This window comes from Suncus etruscus, chromosome 12 (assembly GCF_024139225.1).
Source record: "Suncus etruscus isolate mSunEtr1 chromosome 12, mSunEtr1.pri.cur, whole genome shotgun sequence".
NCBI lineage: Eukaryota > Metazoa > Chordata > Mammalia > Eulipotyphla > Soricidae > Suncus > Suncus etruscus.
In genome coordinates, this window is record NC_064859.1 from 26,103,382 (window position 1) to 26,119,597 (window position 16,216).

The 16,216-nt window shown below is 37.7% G+C and overlaps 1 protein-coding gene across 1 annotated transcript in view; it reads right to left on the bottom strand.

Annotated features, from left to right (window-relative positions):
- The window catches only part of ARHGAP25 (Rho GTPase activating protein 25), a 101,098-nt gene extending 87,493 nt beyond the window's left edge, over positions 1-13,605 (bottom strand). Inside the window, exon 1 of the mRNA XM_049785051.1 lies at positions 13,573-13,605. The gene's annotated coding sequence lies outside the window, so the exon portion shown is untranslated. The remainder of the gene's footprint in view (positions 1-13,572) is intronic.
- Between the last annotated feature and the right edge of the window lie 2,611 nt (positions 13,606-16,216).

A 16,216-nucleotide genomic window follows, 5' to 3' on the forward strand; every position in this document is an offset into this window, starting at 1 on the left:
ATGGAAGGAATGAAGGAAGGAAGGAAGGAAGAAAGAAAGAATGCTAGAAGAAAACAAAAATTTAGGGCTTAGAATTTCCCCATAATTTTATTTTTACTTTAAAATGGATATAATCATACTGGAAATTTATATATATGTAGTGTGCCTGTGACTGCCATGGTATTGGAATAAATCACTAGTTTGTTTTTTCAGATACCACTTTTCTGAACTCAGAGAGCTCAAGGCAGCATGACTTTGTTTTCATGTTGTTTCAAACTTCTCAGATCCCAGAAAAATCAAGACTACCATCCCCTAGAGTGGCCTAAAGGATGCAGAATGGCTCCAAGGGAAATCTGTGCCACACAAAAAGAAAGCAAATTCATCTCACTTAGGAAAGTGAACAGTGGACCTTAGCTGAGACGGCATTGTGGGTAACAACAACATATTGTGACTGGGCATCTTTACTCTGAGCTGTTGTGTGCAAGGTAAGAGGCCTCCATCACTAGCACAATGAGTAACTGTTCTCTATGACCAAGTGATCAGAATAAAATGCTAAAGGATGGTTAGAGGGGAAGGATCTACTTGCAAAAACCATTGGAAATCAACATTAAAACTGAAGCCCATGAAAATAAGAACCTCATTTCAGAGGTCCTACTGAAGAATCAATAGGATTCTTCCTATTTTCTACTTCCAATTCCTTTCCTAAATTAGTAAAAATATCCTGTGTTCTGACTTTGCAGTAAGTAATGTAGAGCTTCTGATCCAGTTCCTGCAAAATGATCACTTTGGAAATATCTTCTTCTTCATGAATGTGATAGGGCATTCATGAAATCTTTTTTTTTTTATCAGATTTCTTTCACCACAGGTAGGAAAAGAATAATTTTGAGGTGTATCCTGCCTGGAAGATTCCCCTAATCATTGAAGCCACTGGGCATTCCCACTGTCACTCATTCTTCTAGCTTTGGCAGTGAGGTCTAGAGTGCTAGTCTTGGCTTTCGTAGGGTTGATATTTAATGCTTTTGATGACTTACATGTGGCTTATAAGAACAGCTCTTTTCATGTTCACTGTAAAAATCCATTGCACTGCCCACTATCTGTTTTCATATCACTAGTTTTAGAAGGGATTGGAAGTAGCAAATAGGAAGAAGTAGCAAGCAACAATAAAACAAAAGGATAAAAAGAAGAAATCCAGAGCCAAAGAGATAGTACAGGTTTCAAGGCATTTATCTTGCACTCAGTAACCCTGGCTCAATTTCAGGTACTAAGTTTTTCCATGAGCATCACCAAGTTTAGCCCTGCAGTCCTCTGAGTGTGGCTACAGTGACTTGGGTGGTCATCAGCATTGCTGTGCCAAAGTAGTACCACATCCCCAGGCCCTTGAACTGAGTTATTTTCCTGGTGGAAAGAGAATCACTGGGACAGGACTCTGGGTCTCCTGAACATGGTCCCACACCACAAAAATAAAGCCAATATACATATTAAACATAATCAATTTGTGTCCCTTAATGAAGAGCCTCTTTTTCAGAGATTGGGATTTGAGGAGTAAGTAACAAGACATAGCTAGTCAGCTAACTTATTGGGGGCCAGGACCAACTCTGGGCAGGAAAGTGGATCAGCAGATATTGTAAAGCCACCAGGTCTACAAAAAACTAACCTGGGCTACAACAACCAAACCCCAAGCTTTGAGCTTCATCTGTGACTTGGCTGAAGAAGCAGATGTCAGACCTACTTGGTGGCAGTGGACATGATGATGATGGGAGTAGCTTCTGTTGATGGGGCTCATACCAAGATCCCTATTATGCTGACACTTTTACAAGGATCATCTGTTTAGGGTCTCTCATTTTTATTGAGTCATCATGATTTACAATTTCATTAATGCTAGTTTTATTCATAACTTTCCGACACCACACCCTCCATCAGACTGCTCACTTCTCCCCACCAATGTCCAAAGATCCCTCCTCTCCAGCCCTGCCACCCCAGTGTGTTCAGTTCTATAGACCAAATCTCCAGCTCGGTTTCTTTGGCCATTTTTGCTCCTCTTACTCTGCAACTTTTTTAACGGTTTACTTTTTTTCTGCACTTCTAAATTTATTGCAACATTGTTCACAGTATTCATGTTATAGAAACAAACTGAATGTCAGCAGATAAATGGATAAAGAGATACGATATTCACATGACCATATATATTCATTTTACATCTAGGAGTATCAAGTATTTATAAAATTATATAAATATATTTTAATGTTAAATAATTTATTATACACAATATGCCTCATTTTGTTTTGTTTTGTTTTTTTGGTTTTTTTTTAAATATTTTATTTAAACACCTTGATTACATACATGATTGTGTTTGGGTTTCAGTCATGTAAAGAACACCACCCATCACCAGTGCAACGATTTATTTTTAAAAAATCAGAAAATATTTATCTTTGTTTAATTTTCAAATGTTTGGATTCTCCTACTCACCCATTTATCTGATTAATTTCCATTTTAAGAGCACTGTGATCCAAGAGAATAGTTTATACTACTTCTTTTTTTTATTTGGTTTTGGTTTTTGGGTCACACACGGCAGCACTCAGGGATTACTTCTGGTTCTACACTCAGAAATCGCTCCTGGGGAGCATATGGGATGCTGGGATTCGAACCACCATCCTTCTGCATACAAGGCAAACACCCTACCTCCATGCTATCTCTCCGACCCCAGTTGATACTATTTCTATCCACATAATTTTGTGGATATTAGTTCTGTGACCTAGCATATGTTTTCTTTAGATGTCCAGTATGCACTGGGAAAAATATACTAAACATTGGAAAGGCAAAGGACTTTATATGTCTGCTAGGTTCATCTCTGACGTTTCTTCCTTCTAGGCTAGTGTTTTCTTGTTGAGTTTGGGGAGGGTCTAAATGGCTTTTTTATTTGGGACAGATGAGAATTAAAACCTCCTATTACTGCCCTATTACCACTGTGTACTTATAATTATTCTCCTTCATATCTATTAGCAGTTTTGAAAAATATTTTGATGATCAATCATTAGATTCATATATGTTTAGGAGTGTAAGTTCTTCTAGAAGTATTAATACTTTAATCACTAACAAATAACCATCCCTGTTCCTTAGTCTCTTTTTTAATTCTAAACCTTATGGCTTTTATTTTCTTTTAAAACTTTTTTTAATTGAACAATAGTGAGAAACAGAAAGTTGTTCATGATTGTATTTCAGTCTTAAAATGTTTCAACACCCAAACCTTTCAGTCTTTTAAAAATTGAAGTCTATATTGTCTGAGATAAGTATAACCACCCCCTGAGAGTTGGAGAGATAGTACAGTGGGTAGAGCACTTGGTTTGCATGCAGCTGACCTGTGTTTGATCTCGCCATCCCATATGGTCCCCTGAGTACCACTAGGAGTAATTCTTGAGTACAGAGCCAGGAGTAAACCCTGGATTACTGCATTGCTGAATGTGATGTTGCTTGAGGGGAGAGGGTGTTTCCCTGTAAGATTGTTTTACAGCCCCTTTAACTTTTGAGTCCGTATTTTTTCAAACTGTTCAGATGTATCTCTTGTAGGCGACAGAAAATTTTCTCATTCAGATCCGTTTTCTTATCCATCCTACAACTCTGTTTTATGATTGGAGAGTTCAGGCCAATTGCTTTTTAGCCTTTTGGCTAAAATCAAATGTGGAGAGTTCAGGCCATTAACACTGAGTGAGGTAATTGAGATAAAAGACATTAGTACTATTTTGTTGTAAATTTTATGCGTGTTTGCAAAATTTGTTTTGTAAAAAGTTCCTTTAATGCTTCTTGCAAAACAGATTTCTAGGCTATGAGCTTCCTAAGTTGCTGTTTGTCCATGATTCTTTGTAAAATATGATATCTTTCAATCCTCACAATAACTATATGGTTAGCTCTTTGGTTTAGAAACGAATGACCATGAGGCCAGAGCGTCTGCATTGCAAAATTCTAACCCATGTGGTCACTCAATCTGCCAGAAGTAATTTTTGAGTGCAGAGACAGGAGTAACCCCTGAGCCTCAAAACCCTGAGGCCCCAAAACCAAAAACCAAAAAAATCCTGAGGCCCAAAAACCAAAAAGAAAAAAATCAAAGTCTCAATCAATAAAAAAGAGAAAGAGCGAAAGAAAGACAAATGACCAAAACTGTGGAGCCAGCAGTTAGTAGTGGCAGAATTTAAATTTAGACAATCCCAAAGCCTGCTATCTCTATATTATCACTGGCTCATTGGCACTTATTTACTTTTCCATAATATTCTTCTTATAGACTATAACATTCTTTTAAGACATTAACAACATATTTGACCACAGTCTCAGAAACCTGACACTATCATAATTCCTCTTTTAGTCTGAAACTCCCAGGCCAACAAGGAAACACAGACATGGTTGAGAAGCCATAGGCCAGAACTCAGCACAAAATTAGCATCAGCAGCTTCTAGAACAGTTATGCAGTCTCATTTGAAGAGAACAGGGTAAAACGCATTGGGAGGAAACAGGAAGTGAACTAATTGTCCCCGAGCCAGTCCCAGTTTGGTGGTAGACACCACAGCTTGTGGAGAAAAAGGGCTATTTGTTTTTGTTTTGCTAGGTGGTATGGTGTTGAGGGATTGTGATCAACCTAAGAAGCACAGTATTGAGAATACTCCTGGAAAATAATTTGTCATCTAGAAGTGCATTGATTTAGGCTTCATGACTGAATAATTAAATAAATAAAACACAAAATGTCTGGCCAAAGTATATTGAAGATATTATCACTTTATGTAACTCAATGGAAAAATATGAGTAGTCAGAGAAAACCGTATTTTCATGTAGGGACTTTAAATCATTGACTCTCAGTCCTGATGTTTTTTAATCAGCATTTTTAGAAAAATTATAATGCCTCATTTTTTATATGAAATCTATCCAGAAGTTATCTGGTTTGTGTCCAGATACTGGATATAGATACCCTCCTTTTCAATGAAGTCTTGATGATGTTTTTATACTAAGATAGAAAAAAATGGGGCCGGGCGGTGGCGCTGGAGGTAAGGTGCCTGCCTTACCTGCGCTAGCCTAGGAGACGGACCGCGGTTCGATCCCCCGGCGTCCCATATGGTCCCCCAAGCCAGGAGCGACTTCTGAGCGCATAGCCAGGAGTAACCCCTGAGCGTTACCGGGTGTGGCCCAAAAACCAAAAAAAAAAAAAAAAAAAGATAGAAAAAAATTTAACTTTCAAAGGAACTTACAATTTCATACCAAAGACAAAGAAAAACATGTGTGCTAATTGCATGGGTCAAGTTGCTGAGAGTGAATTTTTGACAACCATCACAAAAAAGAAGCATCCTATGTTGCAAACTCTCTTACCAGAAAGAAGGAAGCAGAACAGTCTCTCAGAGAAGTTGGTTTTCCTGTGCTTTAAGTTCTCAACCAGTTTGTTCATAGAAAATTACACATAAAGGTCCTAAACTTGTCCATATCTTGTTTTCATTTTATGTACCTCTAAAAGAAGATTTCATGATGTCATTGCTTGGAAGAAAAATTAAGACCACCAAAGTGTGAAACATTCAAATACAACTGGGTATGAGTCTTCTCTGAGGGTGCAAACATAATGGAGTGTGAGGCCAGTTTCTAGTTGGAGCCAAGGTAGAAAATAAGATTACCCATTAAGAAAGAAAGTAGGTGCTTGCATTAATGAAGTAGGTACACACATTACATGCATGATATAGAGTCATCTTCAACATCTGTGTTAAAAGTCCTATTTGTTGAGTAACTTGTCCAGGGGCTCACTGCAGATTAGCCAAAATGTCCAAAACCCATAAATGTTTTTCTGTCTCACATACCCTGCCCTCTACATCCTTGTCAAAAAAACAATTTATTCAGTCCAGTCTCCAATTTGTGTCTCATTTGAGGTCATTTGAGTTTATCCTCTCCATGAAGGGCTTGGAGTACTGGTCTTGTAGACAGACAATTAAGGATTCATTTTTTTTTTCCACCCTCTCCCCAGGACTCATTGTTTTTAAAAATTTAAACATCTGACTGATACATTGATTCATCTCATGCATGCGGAGCCTTCACTGAGCTCATCTCAAAGGAAATCCATCTCTAGGCCTGTAAGAATCTGCTGGATCCATTGAGAAAAGGTCCACCATACTCTCTAGGTTTTGCAAACTCGGGGAAAAGATAAACTTAGAGGACTAGAAGCTTCCACTGGCTAGAGCATAGCGATTAGGGAACCCTGAGTAGAGGGGACTTCAGGCAGATGCAAAAGAGGAAGGTCTAATTAGAGTTGTGCATGTATGTGTGTGTTGGTTGAATGTGTGCTCTTGAAGAAATTAGTGTAGAAAGAGACAACAAAATGAATAAGACCTGCTCGTGAGGATGCCCACATGAATCCCTCAACAAGGAGGAGTTGCACAAAATTAAAAACTCTTTTTCCTCTCCAATGAAGCTGAGTCATATGAGGAAAACAAACAGGAGCTGGGGATATAGCTCAGAGGGCTAGAGCACAGGCAGGTATACAGTGCCGCAGGTACCACTTGGATACTTGAACACTACTGGTGTATTCAGGAGTCCATGTGGTAATCCTGGTAGCCTTCCAGTCTCGCTACAATAAACCTGTGCACAAAAAAAAAAAAAACCAGACATTTATAATTAAAAAAATATGGAATGGCAGTGACAGGGACAAAGGGACACCATCTGAATGCGCCTTCTTGAGACAGGTGTATTGCCTTCTCAGGGCCTGGCAACCTTTCTCCTCAGCGTTTGTCTGGCTGACTGGAATCATGTCCTTTCTGCCTCACCAAACTACAAGGCTTGCAGGAACAGAATAGGACTATGCTGCACTTTGTTGCCAGATCTATGAGCATTCTGGGGTGAGGAAGGGCATGTAAAGTAATATAATGTTCAATTTTTTGGAAAGTTTTGAAGTAGGAAGATGATGATAAGAAAAGCATAAGATAAAAAAATGAAGATTTTGTTCTCTTTCATTTGGGGAAAAGCTCTGGAGACCTAGGGACCACACCATGATTTTTAGTGAAGTGCCCTGGCTAAGCCCAAGAATGCAGTACTACTCAGATCCTGTGGTGTGGAGACAACCAAAGTCTCCAGCAAATACTCAGAGGTCATTTGGTACCAAGAACTGAACTAGCAGGGGCCTGAGTGATAGGAGAGTGGGTAGGGTGTTTCCCTTGCAAGCGGTCCAACCAGATTTGATCCCAGTACTCTATATGATCCCCCAAGCCTGCCAATAGTGATTCCCCCTAGCCTGCCAGTAATGATTCCTGAGCAAAGAGCTAGAAGATACCCCTGAGTGCCACTGGGTGTGGCCCAAAACCAAATATAAAAAAATAAAATAAAAAATAAAGCTAAACCTTTAAAAAAAAAAAAGAGGAATTGAACTAATAATCTTGCCTGCACCCTAATTCTTTATTATAATCTCAGTTCCAATTTTATTTTTTTTGTAACTTCTATATCTCATCTCTCTAGGAGTTCTACAGGATAGAGGCTGCCACTTAGAGAAAATCTTTCCCATAGATTTCTTTTTCTTTTTATTATTTAATGTTTTTTGTTTGTTTGTTTGTTTTTGGACCACACCCGGAGATGCTCAGGAGTTACTCCTGGCTATCTGCTCAGAAATAGCTCCTGGCAGGCACGGGGGACCATATGGGATGCCTGGATTCAGACCTTAGGTCCTGTGTCGGCTGCTTGCAAGGCAACGCCGCTGTGCTATCTCTCCGGCTCCATTTCCCATAGATTTCTATAGTGCCTTAGTGCTCTCACAGGATATATCCCTGGTCCTCAATGCTGTGGTCACAGCTAGAAGGTCACAGCCTTCTCCTTCAGTCTCTGATCTCCAATCTTACTATCATTGCTGCCTCGTGAGATGTTTGGCTTCTTTACTCTCTCTGGTTATCTCTTGCAAGTCACATCACCGCCAACTTATTCTTACCCGTTGCCCTAGGATATTTCCAACACCCCGTCCAAAACATTGCCTGCTCAAAGCAGCATACTTAAGCTCTGAGAGGACGGGTGAAGCTCCATGGACTTGTTCCCTGGGTTTACTGACCATATACCTTACACTATAAGCAGGCCTGGAAAGTACTTGGGTTTGTAAATACCAGGTCATGGCCAGGGACATCTTCCCTTAGATCCATCATCGAAGAGTCACTGGCCTTGCTCACCTCTATAAATGAAAGTGCTCTTGGCTTCCAGTCAAGCAGAGCATCTCAGTCAATCAAGCCTGGTGCCTGCAGGAGCAATTATCTGAATTCATGAGGAAAAAACAAAGATTTGAATTTTTAGCATTATTCGGAGTTCTCACTGTGCTCCTGTTTGAGAGACAAAATGGCATCAGTGCCTGTGCCAAAGGGTCCAGGAGGCTTTCAGCCTGAACAGAAGGAGCTGTGTAATTTACCCCTGTGTATAAATAAATATTGGTAGAGGGACATATTTTCTTGAACAAAAAGTACAAACAGATTTGGGCTTCAGAGTTCTACCTCTTTGCTGGTTTCAGGGTTCACTGTTTGAGGATACACAGCATTTCCCTGAGTCTGCCTTTAGGTATAGGGCCTGTTAACCATCGGTGCTCCCAAGATGCTCAGGGATTGCAAAGAGCAATCCACAGCTAAGAGAATACCCAGCATTCCAGATGTAGGCTGATCAGGATTACACACCACACATTTCACCACACATTTCCCACTAAAGTGTGCTTTGCAGCTGAGCAAACACACAGATCAGCTCCTTGCATCTGCATGGTCTTTAGACTCTCAATCTGGGGTCCCTGCATGGAGTATTCACATGAGGCAAGAAATACACTTCAGCTGTCTGGCCTAGACACTGTAGGGGTGTATAATTCTTCCAAGAAAGCCAAATAGACTCAGTTTGGAGGTCTTAGTTGACTAGATGGGAGAGGAGATCTCTGCAGTCAGGTTAATGCTTTACTGATGGGCAAGAACTATCAGAAGGCAAGAGGCACCTGCAAAAGCTTGACACACAAGCTAAGCAAGAACTTTAGAATTTTATTGGTAATTTGTTTTGGTAATTTTTCATAACCCAGTTCATAAATATTTACATAATACAAAATCCCCATAAAATACTTATAAATATTACTATATGTGTGCATGTGTCTGTATGCTTATATTCTGCCTATGATTTTTTGACCCATAGTTAATTAGTAGAAAATGGTATATATCTTTCCAGACTTTGCAGTCTTACTTTCATGTTCTTGTTTATTCATTTTGCCTACAATCACAAAGTAAGTTCTTTATTTCCTACTGGGCCCCTTTGTAGCTTCCCTTCATTTCCTCTCCAGAAATAACAAACACCTCAACTTTATATTGATTGATTTCTTCTTGATCTTTATCAGTTTGCCACATGAAAATATTACTTTTGCCAAGCTGTCAATGAGTCCTCTCCTTCATTTCTGTGATATCCCTTTTATGCCCAATGTCACATTTTTGGTATATTATCTTATTTAAATGCATAATTATAATTACTTTGTGCTATTTGAGTGCATTTTATTTCATAAATGTTCTATAATTTATATCTCAGTTCATTATTGAGGGGCATTTGGGCTTCTGGCCCCCCCTCTTCTGATAAACAATTCTATAGTCTACAATACTGAAAGTGCTATATATCTGTCAGGCATAATGGCACAAGAACTTCTCTAAGCACTGTTTCTGGAACAAAAAAGACTGTTGAATCCTTGTGCATTATTGATATTATCCAGCAGTGCATAATGGTTTTCCAAACAAACTGCACCTCCACATAGGAGAGTTCTTCTTGCTTCACATTCTCTACAGTTCCTGGTATTGTTAGACTGTTGTCTTAAATTAGTTCAGTGGATAAGAACAAACATGTCACTGTGCTTTCAACTTGCATTATTGTTTTTTGATATTAAACATGTTTCCAAATATTTATCAATAATTTTATTCCTATTCCACAAGTTGCCTCTTCAACTTGCTTTTAACTCCTTTGTGCTGATTTGGACTTCTATATATTAAATCCTATCTCTGTGTATTTATCTATTGATGACTCTATCTGACATTGTTCTTTCAACTCTGACTTAACACACAAAAAAAAATCATCTGCATTGCATAATACAGCTTAGTCTAGTTAGAAAGGTTTATGTAATAAATATTCACATTCTAAAAGGAAAAGCCTAAACCCCATATCATACATGTGCCAGATTCTGAATGTGCAAGAAAGGGTGATGGATTTCAGAATCTTCCTTCCAGAGCTTAAAGTTCACTTAGACAATTGTGTGTAAAAAAGGGAAAGTTTTGATTACTAGAGAATGAAAATAGTGGGAAAATTGTCAGAATATTTATGCTAAAATAAATAAAAGATGATGAAGGATCCTAAGAAAAATGAGTCCCCCGGCTCCTATTTTCAAGTGAATCTGATTTTTCCCAAACTCTGTTCCCTACTTAGGTCAGTAAATGGGTCAAATGAAGGGGGCCATCACAGGCACATGGTCAGTTGCTGCCCTTCAAGTCATCAGGGTCCCAGATCAGAGTGTCCCTTTGCCTCCTTTGCAAACTTTCACTTTCACTCCAGTCTTGGCTTCATACTCACAAGAGTATGTGCTGAAAGCACAACTCACAAAAATATGTGGGACCCATTCCTGAGCTACGTAACACATCAGCATCTTGTTATTTCTCAACAAAACAACCAGCCTGATGTCCTTCCTTTGTTATTGCCCAACCCATGAACTTATAGTTTAATAAGCACCACTTGAATGTTGAGTTTGAAGCATATTAAATCTTCCGTTTAATTCCAAGATTGTGATTATAAGTGATTATAATCACATTTATAATATAATGTAATTATAATTCTTTTTTTTGGGTTTTAGTTTTTAGGCCACACCCGGTGATGCTCAGGGGTTACTCCTGGCTATGCACTCAGAAATCGCTCCTGGCTTGGGGAACCATATGGGGTACCGGGCAATCGAAACATGGTCTGTCCAAGGTCAGCCATGTGCAAGGCAAACACTCTACTGCTGTGCCACTACTCCTGCCCCTTTAATTATAATTCTTTATAATCATAATGCTTTGGTAATCACTTGATTTCTGATTCTCAACTAAGAAAGATGTTACCTTCTGCCCAGAGAATAATTGGTGATGTCTGGAGGCATTTATTTGGTTCACAGCTAGTGGTGGTAGTAGGGTGCTACTGTCATCTAGTGGGTGGAAATCAAGGGTTCTGCTAACCACACACAATGTGCAAGACAGGCTGCCCACTAAAATATATTCAGCCTCAAAAAACAAATAATGTCTGGATTAATAAAGCTGATTTACTCCTCATTATTCCAGTATGAGAAAGTCACATGAACTTTCTTCCCTGTCATGACTGCCAGTCCTGCACATCTTCTTAAAAGAGGTGAACATGGTCATACAGCTCCTATTGCTATATCTGGGCAGAAGATGCTAGAGAAAGGATGACAGATTTCATGTCTGAGTCAGCAAATCCTTTTGAGACCTGACACATCTGAAATATATTCATGAATGCAGCTCAATTATACAGGGTATAGGTAGAGAATTCCAAGGGTTCTTGTATATTTGTTAATGTAATTACAACTTTCATTAAATAATGTTAAATAATATTGCTTTATTTTATTTACATTTTAATATAAATTATATCACTGATTTTATTCAATTACTATTTATTATAAGCCAAGGGAAGAAGAACAAATACCAGATGATCTCATTCATCTGTATCTCTCTTATACAAGAACAGTGGTGGAGGATACTGGGCACTTTGGTGGTGATGGGATATAGTAGCATTGTACATGAATACCATAAAAATTAAGACTGTTGTACCCATGTTACCTAAACAAATAAAAATAAAAATCTTGCTAAAATAAACTACAAATATTTACATTGTGCTCACTAAAACCAGGTACCAGGCACTATGCCTGGTGAATGATAACTGAAGATCTGCTAACTCAGGCCATGTCCTCATAGCTGGACTTCTTCACAGAGTAGAGTGATGGATATTTGTAATCACAAATTCTTAGACCTCCCTTTTTGGGGATCTGATTTCAGCAGTCAGGTTCATAGCTAGGAAGCAAGTACCTGTAGTGACTCTGATACAGTGTATTTAGGGACCATGATTTAAGAAATATTGGTAGAAATGATAAAACCCACCTAAACTAGTAATTCAAAGGTTGAGACTACATAGTCTTGGGATGATTATTTACTTTAACACTATAAAAAAAAATCTAACTATTGTCTCAAGTTTTCCATTTTCAAGAAGAGTAAGAGCTATTAAGTTCCAAATAATGAGAGAATAAATGTGGTTATATAAAGATAGAATCAGGATACATCCAAAGTAACCTAAACATAAAAGTTTCATTTCTGAAGATGAATTTCATGACATAGAATGTATTATCAATGTGCATTAATGTCAACAATAGAAGAAAAATTTCTTGCTTCTGTAAGAAGTGTGATACCACATAGCTTCTGAAACAACCTCAACATGCAATGATTCCTGCCTGATTTGAGACTGCTGATCCTCCTTGGTTACCGAAAGAAATGGATTATCTGATTACTTTCAATTTTCTTCAAACGCTTTCTCAAACCTACATCATTAACATTCCATTATGTAACTTTGCTCTGAACCACTTATTTTAGTAGCACTTCAGCCACCATTAGAAACCCAAATCTAAACCTATTTCCAAGAAATACTTTTTTCAAGCTATTATAAACATCTTAACACTTATCTCTATCTAATACCTAGAAAGTGATCCCACGATAAGTTTTTACTTATATACAAAACACAATGAATTACTCTGGGCACAATTTCTCTACTGTAAATTATTGTGATCAATTTACTAGTAGAATAAATTCACAAAAAGAACTCAAGATAACAATGACTTAAGTAAGAGATTAAAACCAATGTATCATCATCATCATTAAAGAGAAGAGGTATGAATTGAGTTCAAGAACTGATAGCATGTCCTTACCCCTGGAGCTAGTTAATTTTAAATGCATCTCTTTTTTTTTCCAGAATTCCATTGCAATGTTCTAAAATTTATTAAATATGAAAAAGTCTCTAATTTTTTTTCCTGACCTTGTTGTTTACCTTTTACTACACCTCACCTCAGTCTATGCCGAATCCCTCAGAGTGCACAGAAAGGCTTAGAGACACAGTGGGTTCATAAGATAGAATACTAGAAGTTGACTCACAGAATAAACACTTCAAAAGACTGTTTTTTTAATTCAAATAAAAATCTACTCAAAACATATATCGGTTTTAAAATCAAGAAATGATACTCCCAGACAAAATAATAAAGAAAAACTCACCATTTTGTATGTGATCTGTAGCCTTAGCCCATAGGAAGTAGCTCAGATCCTTCACCCCAGAGAACTCCATTTTATAATAAATTCCCAATAAAAAAGAACCCCCTAAACTTCTCAGAATTTGAAAAAATTGAGTCAACAATTCAACTCGATTGTCAATTCAAACCCGGATCTGTTGAGAGATCCATTCCTACTTAGTAATGGACTACTACTTAGTAATCTTCTACTTTTAGACGATCCCCTCTGCAGACCAGCATGTAAATGGAGCAATCAAGCATAAGAAATCATAGAAAAGAAAACATTGTCGTACCTATTTTCCCAGCCTCCAGCTTCAGGTTAAAATCCCAGTTTCTTGGCAATCTCAAGGACATTTTGCTGCTAGTTTGGGTAATTAGCTGCTGAAGAGTTGACACGGTCCCAATCGGTGCTCTTCTCAGCCTTTCGATTTTAACTTTAGCATGTGGTGTGTGTGTGTGTGTGTGTGTGTGTGTGTGTGTGTGTGTGTGTGTGTGTGTGTGTTTCCTCCTTCACTTCTCAAGCAATCCTAGGTTTGAAGTTCATTTTCCAACAGGTCTCCTCCTTTCTTTCAGATGAGAGGTCTCTCCATCTGTTACTTAGGAATGGCACCTAAGTCCCCCTCTCATCCAATGGTCCCCAAATCTCACAAGGGTTTCTGCCTTATGAATTGTGTACCCCACTTTTCTTGCTTTCAGTTTTACCAGAAATATCCTAGTTGACACTTCGCTCTGCGTCATGGGAAGCAAAACTCCTATTTGAAAAAATCTTGGGCCTCACTGAGGCAAAGTCTTGATAAACAACCGCTGCTTCTTGGCCCTTTTTTTTTTTTTTTTAACTGTCTGCTTCCTTGCATTTGAGGAAGTGGGTGACTGTTCAGTGTAGATGATACATTATGAGAATGCTCTTGAGAAAATGATTTTTTAATTGCTTAAGAGAACTTTTTAAAAATTCCTATGGGAAAAAAGAAAAAAAACTCCAAAACCACCACCATTTACTACTAAGCTCTGCTTATCAAGATGAATAAAATATCTAAAAATGATTACTGTCTTTTATATTCCTCCATTTTTCCAGACCAAGTAGTAAGTTCTCCATCTGTTCATGATAAAGATAAAGGTGCCTAGTATCGCAATCTGATATAGAAATGTACCTACTTAGCTACCTTTAGCTTATTAGACCCATTCACATATTTTAATGGTCCTTTGGCTTGTGCTCAGGGAGTAGTAGGTTTTAGAATTAGATAGTCATCTTTCAAATTCAGTTCTCACACTGAGTTAAAACACTTTAGCTTTTAACAAAAAATAAATATCAATATCATCAGTAAAATGAGGTTGGTAAATAACCATGACTGCAAAGAACTGTGAGAACATCTAGCAAAGATCTTGACACACATTGTTTATACTGTATATTTATTTGGAGCTTGTTTTATTTAGTTTCATGTTCAAATGTATATGTTTAACTGGATCAGTATAATGTAATTAAGTATTTGGATAACTAGACTTGACTCAACAATGCCCAAATCTTAGTTCTTTCACTTTCTTGCCCTGTGAGTTTGGACAAGTTTCACTATTTTGTTCTTCAAAAATATATGTCCATAACTGAGCAAATAATAGAGTCTCGTTTAGAGGATTGTATGAAGGATTATTAGTCAGTACATTATTAGAAAGTAGATGATCATAACAATCACTGAATAACAGCCTGCAACTGGTATATTCTTGGTCCAGTTATTCTTGAATAATTCTGTCACACGTTTATCTTGCCTCTTACATGCTTTCTTTTATTCATGATCTGGCTAATAGTTTAACTGGGACAGTTAATGCAATTGGAAGAGAATATCTGTAGATCTCAATTTGCCTATCTATTTTCCTGTGTTAAAGCCCAAACACTCAATCTGAATCCTATAAAAATAGATGAGCCAACTAGCATCACTTCTTCAGCTGCACTATATCACCAGTTTTCCCCTTTATCTTTTCTATCATTCCCATCAATATTCAAATTTACTTTTCTATTATATTATTTCCAAGACAATTATCTTGATACCATTTTCCTTTTGAGCTATGTCCCCACTTCTCTTATTTCTCAACAAAGCCTTGGTAATGACTGTCTACACTTGTGAATGACTTCCTGTTAATATTTCCTAAATCCTCTGTTGATGCTTCTCCCCTGTGACTACCCAGAAAGTTGAGGACACTGATGACCTCCCTCTAAATCCAAAGATAAGTCTGCAAGTCATGCCATTGGTTTTTGGTAGTATCTTTGGACACTTTTATTTTTACCATTTTCTTAAACTTTTAGAATCAAGGCCTCCCTACACCTGGTTCTAGGACCACTCACAGACCTATTGTCTATGTACCTTCCCAGATGCTTCTTTTACATTTGCAAATTCCACTTCTCATTTTTTCTGAACTTTAAATATCAGAAAAAAATCACTATATGAACTTCTATCCCATCTATACCAATGTATTACTGATTGCATCTCATGAAGACTTCAACATACATTTCATTTTTTTCATTTTAAATAAAGTATTTTTGGTTTTGGTTCAGAATTGGCATGTGCAGGGCTTGCTTATGACTCTGTACTCACAGATCAGATGTAGAAGAGTTCTAGAAATTATGGGAGATGCCAGAGATTGAACTCAGGCCAGCTATGTGCAAAACATTTAAGTGTCCCACCTGCTGTACTATTTCTTCAGCCTCTTCAATGTACATTTCTAGCCTAAGCTTTACCCAAAAATGCATCTCTGCTAAAAGCCACCTCAAAAAGCCACTTTAAATTAAATAACTTCAAAACTTATCTCCAGGAGACACTTTAAAGGAGAAATGTTAACCTAAGGCATTTTCTCATTGTGAATGAAAAGTAAATAAGAGAAAAGAACCACACACGTGTGTTTAAAAAATCTCTTGCTCAATCAATTATAAAATATAAATAAATAAACAAA